A 6,894-nucleotide genomic window follows, 5' to 3' on the forward strand; every position below is an offset into this window, starting at 1 on the left:
ACATGATACTTTATTTCATAAATGTTTATATACAAAAGAGCTAGTCTTTTCAGTATACATCCTAACAATATCACCATCATCACATAGATGTTCATCCTACATCCTAAACTCAAGGATCTACTCCATTACAAAAAGGTTAAAATAAGTATGCATAATAAACATCATCCACCAAAGAGGTCAAGACTTATCTTTGAAGCGTGAGCATTCTCTTGAAGTTCTTCTTGCTCCGGTGTAGGATGGATCGGTGGAGATGAATGGCGAGATGGATCGGCGAAGGATGGAGTGTTTAGGGCCTCCCCTAGAGGGGGAGGCACCGCCGCCAAGCCAAGACCAAAGGTTTTGGAGAATGACCCAAGATAACCCAAGATTGGGTTTGTTTCCACCTTTTATACTCACCCAAAACTGCCCAGATTGTCCCTGGTTTATAAGGCTCCGCCTCAATAGATTTTTCACCTAGTAAACTCGATTTTCTTCAATTGGACTCTGAACCAAAGTTGTAGAGCATTGAATTATCTTCAATTTGGGTAGTGGACTGACCCATAACTCTATCTGAGCTGAAAGTTATGTTGGTTCAAAGTTTGGTCTGTAGTTTGGGCAGAGCACCCAGCGTGGCCGCGATTAGGAGGCACGGCTATGCCATTTAGCATGGCCTAGAGAAGTTATCGTTCTATTCACTTTGAAGTAAAGTTGTAGATCTTAAAGTTAGCTCCATTTTGAGGGGTGGTACGGCCCGTAGTTCAATCGGAGCTGAAAGTTATGCCCATTTTACTTTAAGTCTGCAAACTGTCCAGATTGTTAGGTAGATACGCCCCAGCACGCCCCCGTCACACGGCCGTGCATAGGAGGCACGGCCATATGCAGTTGCTGCTCTATTGCCAGGCACGCCCGTGCCTATGAGGCACGGTCTCACAAGGTCGCGGCTCTGTTGGGAGACACGGCTGTGCCTTTTGGGCATGGACAGTAACAGGCGCTTCTCTGGAAATGAGGCACGGTCGTGCATTTTGGCACGACCCAAGCTGGATCAGGCTGAAGAAATAGGCACGGTTGTGCCTGATAGGCACGACCCCTACTGTCGTCGCTCTGTTGGAGGGACACGGCCGTGTCTAGGCCGTGGGTATGTGAGACACGGTCGTGCCTGGTAGGCACGGCCGTGTTCTGCCTTGTTTCTTCTTCTCCTCTATTGTTTCGTGTTTGCTACATAAGAGACTCACCCGTGACAGAGAGCACGGCCAGTGAGAGCCTCTTTTCTCCACTATTTGCTCCACCATCAATAATGCATCAGTTTGGCTCTAAATCACATCCTGTTAAGCAAAATATACAAACAGAAGATCTCCAAGCAAAAGAGTAGAAATATGCAATTATAAAAGAATAAGGTGTGACAAAGTGTAGCATATGCAATGAATCACAAGTAGATGAGCGTTAAAGCAAGGCTAAAAATACTATATGATCTATGCTCATCACCAACAAATTAAACTAAGATCGTACCCCCACTAGATCATTCTTAATCATGATTAGAAACAATTAAAAGAGAATTATCTAAGTTGTAGAGTATCAAAAACATAAACCAATGGACTAGACCCTTGAACTCAATTAACCACATAGCAAGTTTCACCTTTCATGATTAATTGAGATAAATGTATCACACTAAATCTCACGAGATTATTTTCAATAAATAAAATCAGTGGCTCTCATACTAAATTCTAATTCATGATCAAAAGGAAGGTAGAACTCACTCAAGCAACTTAAGTTTCATGTATTTCCATAGGCTTGCTTATTTTCTACTCTCCACTATCATTCTTAACTTGGAATCCACATCTATTAAGGATTATTGAAGATATATAAGAATTCATGAATTGATATCAATGAAATGAAAAATTGTAGAAAGAAAATTTCAAGAAAAGTGCTAAGGAAATTCAAGTGTAGTGGTAGATATGGATACAATTAAATGCTAATCAATGATCCCTTGCCCTCTTTCTAATTCCTTTCTTTTGTATTCATATTTGTTTCAATGTGTTTTTCAAATCCATGAATCAAAAATGATCAAATTCATGCAATTCATTTCCTTGATATACTTCTCTTCCTTTTCTTCATTTTGCCTCAAAACTCACCAAACATACCATCTTTTGTTTTTTCCTTTGAAACAAAGCCCAATTTCTTCACATTTATGTTTTACAAGAGCTAAGAAATAGTAACCAATCATCAGAAACCAAAATTCACTTCACACGAATCTGAAATTTCAATGTATCAATGACACATTGAATTCCAAAAATAATTCAAAATCAAAGTGAAACTTTTCTTTTTCTCTCCTTTTTTCTTGCTGATTTTCATCCATTCTTTTTCCACATTGTAGATTGATTACTAATGCTCATCATCATGTAATTTTACCTGCAATTTGAGCTCAGATCAGTAGCTTAAAAACTCAAAACTCGGCTGTACAAATTCAAAAATAGAATTCTATTTTTTTGGGTTTTCTGGATTTTTTTTCTTGCCGTTTCTTTCTTTTTCTTGCTGCCATTAACACACTTGATTAGATTCTCAACTTGTTGTCTAGATAATGCTTGAATTGAATTAACTTTCACCAAAATTAACCAACTTATCCAAACTTTTGATACACTCCTTACCCTTCTTGAAACATGCTGTTTTCTGATTTTTTTTTATTCTGTTTTTTTTTTTCTGATGAATCTCAAATCTGAGTTTGTATCAATAGCTTCTTGTATTTCAATCCTTCTTCTCCAAATGAATTTCAATTGATTTTTTTTAAAGACAAACTGATTAGATTCATCCCAGCAGCCACACCATTCTTCACAGCCCATCAAAATTTTGCACTTCACTATTTCAGCTTGAGTTTCAACCTGATTTCAGCTTTGATTCCACTTCATCTGTACACAAATGGCATTCCTTTCAACACTTAACAGATTCACAGTTACATAGCTTCAATAGGTAATCAAAATAGATCCACGAGGCTTCAAAAATCATATTGGACTTAACCAATTCCAGACTTTGTTTCTTCTATTTCTGCATTCTAGTTTTCCAACAACTCAGTTTGCATTATCAACAACTCAGCTCAGTAAGGATCTCAGCACTGAAATAATTAATTGTTGATCAGAAGCTCTTTAGAATGTTGCAAAATTTCAACATCAACAGCACACTAGTTCTTTACTCTTGCACTTTTTGTCAAACACTTGAGTTGCAATTTGTTTCCAAACATCAATTCTTACACTTTTGAATCCACCATTTTCACTCTCCTATCGGTTTAACTTTCTTCCAAACTAAATCTCCGACTTGGAAGGCCCGAGGGATGACGCGCTTATTATATGTACGACACATCCTCTGCCTATATGCTGTCAAGCGTGCTGTCGCCTTGTCCTGATCTTCGGTGACCAGGTCAAGTTCCATAAGCCTTCTGCTAGCGTTGTCTTCGTCGTAATATTACCGCCGATCCGATTCTACTCCAATTTTTACAGGGACTACAGTTTCTCCTCCGTAAACCAGATGAAAAGGCATCATACGTGTGCCTTCACGAGGCATGGTGCAATAAGACCACAAGATGCAAGGTAGTTCTTCAACCCAGCTGTATCCTTCATGATCGAGCTTGGTCTTAAGTCCCTGCACCATCTCCCAGTTGATGACCTCCGCTTGTCCATTGCTCTGTGGATATGCTACTGAGGTGAAGGCCTGTTGAATACTGAATCCTCTACACCACTCCTGCAACTTTTTACCTTGGAACTGTCGGCCATTATCAGAGACGAGTCGATGAGGTATGTCATACCGACATATGATGTTTCTCCATAAGAATTTGAGTACAGCATCTTCAATGATCCAATCCAAAGTCTCAGCCTCGACCTATTTGGAGAAATAATCTACTGCGACCAATAAGAATTTTTTCTGCTAAGGTTCAGCCGGGAAAGGACTGACTATATCTATTCCCCATTGATCGAAGGGACATGAGATGGTGGCAGCCTTCAATAACTCAGTCAGATGTTTGGTGAAGGGCTAGTATTTCTAACAATGAACACAAGTGACCACAAGTTTGGATGAGTCCGCCTGCAGAGTGGGCCAAAAATACTCGGCTAATAAAATCTTCCGAGTCAGGGCCCGACCTCCCAGGTGGTTTCCGCAGCAACCCTGATGCATTTCCTTCATCACGTATTCGGCGTCCTCGGGTCCTAGACATTTAAGCAGTGGTTGGGAGAAAGCACGCTGGTATAATTGGTCTCCGATGAGGGTGAAACGGGAGGCTCTCTATCTAAGCATGCGAGCCTGGTCGGGGTCGGTAGGAATCTCTCCTTTTTGTAGGAAGGCGAGTAGAGGCATCCTCCAATCTGTTGGCTCAGTCGAGTGAGTTGGTTGGTCAATCTGAGCTATCAAGGTGATTTGCATGATCGGTTGTTCTGCCACCCATTCAGTAAGAGAGTTAGCTATTTTAGCCAGCTCATCTGCTTTGGAATTGTCAGCTCGGGGAATCTTTTGAAGACTTACTTCTGTGAATTCCTCCTTTAATTTAGTGAAAGCCTCTGCATATCTCCGAAGTCGGTCATTCTTCACCTCGAAGTTTCCTTCTATTTGCTGAGACACCAGTTGAGAATCAGAGTGGACTTGAACTCTGGTTGTGCCTACCCGCTTTGCGGCTTGTAACCCCGCAAGTAAAGCTTCGTACTCGGCTTCGTTGTTAGAGGCTCTGAAGCTTAGCCGAATGGAGAGTTGAATCATCTCTTCTTGCGGGGAGACTAGTAGAACACCGACTCCACTTCTTTGTTTGGTAGCTGATCTATCCACGAAGACTTTCCACATACCCTCTAGTTCGACTTCGGGTATTTCTGTGAGGAAATCAGCTAAGGCCTGGGCTTTGATGGCGGTGCGAGGTTGATATTGGATGTCGTACTCCCGAGCTCCACCGTCCATTTGATGAGTCGCCCCGAAGCTTCTGGATGAGTTAGTACTCTTCCCAAATTGCTATTGGTCAAAACTGTGATCGGATGGGAGAGGAAGTAGGGTCGGAGTCGCCGAGTAGTCAGAACAAGAATCTAAGCTAATTTCTCCAAGTTGGTGTACCGAGTCTCGATGTCTTTTAACAAATGGCTGAAAAAATAAATAGGGTCCTGTGTCTGCCCTTCTTTCTTGACTAGGATTGAGCTAACAGCTTAGTCGATAGCTGAAAGATACATCCATCATGGCTCACTAGGCATGGGTTTCGCCAACCAAGGCAAGTGAGCTAAATAAGCCTTGAGCTCTTCGAAAGCCTTATTGCAAGCTTCATTCCACTCGAATCGGTGGGCTTTCCGTAAGATTTTGAAGAAAGGAAGACTACGTTCGGCAGATCTGGAAATAAATCGAGATAAAGCAGTGATACGTCCGACCAGTCGTTAGGCTTCTCTGAGATTTCGAGGGGGCAACATGTTCGCCAGTGCTTGTATTTTTTCGGGGTTAGCCTCTATTCCTCGCTCGGTCACAATATATCCAAGGAACCTCCCGACTCGGACCCCAAAGAGACATTTGGCCAGGTTCAATTTGAGCCCGTACTGTCGCAGAGTACTGCAAGTCTCTTCGATGTCAGATATGAGAGTTCCTCTGTGAGCTGTCTTGATAAGTATATCATCTACATATACTTCGATATTTCATCCTTGTTGATGTCGGAAGACCCGATTCATTAATCGTTGGTAGGTAGCCCCTGCATTCTTTAACCCAAACGGCATCACAGTGTAACAAAAAGTACCATCGGCTGTTATAAAACTAGCCTTGTCTTGATCTTCTACAGCCAGAGGTATTTGGTGATAACCTTGGTAGGCATCTAACATACATATATATTCACATCCTGCTGTCGAATCAACCTGCTGATCAATTCGAGGGAGGGGGTAGCAGTCCTTCAGGCAGGCTTTGTTGAGGTCTCGGAAGTCCACGCAAACCCGTCATTTGTTGCCCAGCTTGGGAACCAGCACCACGTTGGACAGCCAGGTCAGGAAGTGTACTTCCCGAATTTGTCTTGCTTCCATCAGCTTACGGACCTCCTTGCGAATAATTTTGTTCTGCTCAGGGCCGAAGTGCCTCCTTTTCTGCTTGACAGGTCGGACATCTAGAAGTGTGTTGAGGCGATGAATAGCAACATCGAGGGAGACACCTGTGAGGTTGGCAGTTGTCCAAGCGAACACATCTCGATTCCGAAGAAGGCATGCACAAAGCTCTTGCTTTAATTCGGCCGGCAAGTCAACAGCTACTTGTACCACCATCTCTGCTCGATCAAGACAAATCTGCAATAACTTCTTGTCTTCAATGGCTAGGAAGATCGGTGTCTCTTGTACTGAGTGTATTTCACCTTTTTGGGTTCTTGGTTGCTTTCTGACTTCGGTCCGGACCATATCTACGTAGCATCATTGAGAAGTGAGTTGATCTCCTCGAGCTTCACCAACTTGGTCCCCGATGGGAAACTTTATCTTCTGATGATAAACAGAAACCACCGCTGAGAAGACACTCAGCATTGGTCTGCCTAGAATAACATTATACGCCGAAGGAGCATCCACGACGGTGAAGAAAGTGCGCCAAGTCCGTCATAGGGATTCCTCGTCGAGAGATATGGCAAGGTTGATCTGCCCGAGGGGGCTCACTTCGTGTCCTGTGAAGCCGAACAGGGAAGTCGCCATGTCAGCCTCGTCTATCTGCATTTGGTCGAAGGTCTTCTTAAAAATAATATTGACAGAGCTGCCCGTGTCAACGAAGACTCAGGCCACATTATAGTTGGCGATGGTAGCATGGATGACTAGAGCATCATCATGCGGGATCTCGACTCCCTCCAAGTCATGGAGCCCGAAGCCAATTGTAGGGCCATCCTCCCTGGGTCCCGTGCCAACTCCACTAACCTCGAGCTGCCGACGATGAGTCTTTCGGGCTCGATGAGAGTCA

General features: G+C 43.0%; 1 pseudogene; it reads right to left on the reverse strand.

Annotated features, from left to right (window-relative positions):
• Window positions 1–4,242: 4,242 nt before the first annotated feature.
• LOC141813033 (uncharacterized) lies at window positions 4,243–6,224 on the reverse strand (annotated as a pseudogene).
• Window positions 6,225–6,894: the final 670 nt, after the last annotated feature.

The sequence above is a fragment of the Curcuma longa genome, chromosome 20 (genome assembly GCF_044706935.1).
Source record: "Curcuma longa cultivar G26 ecotype Majalengka, Jawa Barat chromosome 20, ITB_CL_G26_1.1, whole genome shotgun sequence".
In the NCBI taxonomy this organism is placed as follows: Eukaryota; Viridiplantae; Streptophyta; class Magnoliopsida; order Zingiberales; family Zingiberaceae; genus Curcuma; species Curcuma longa.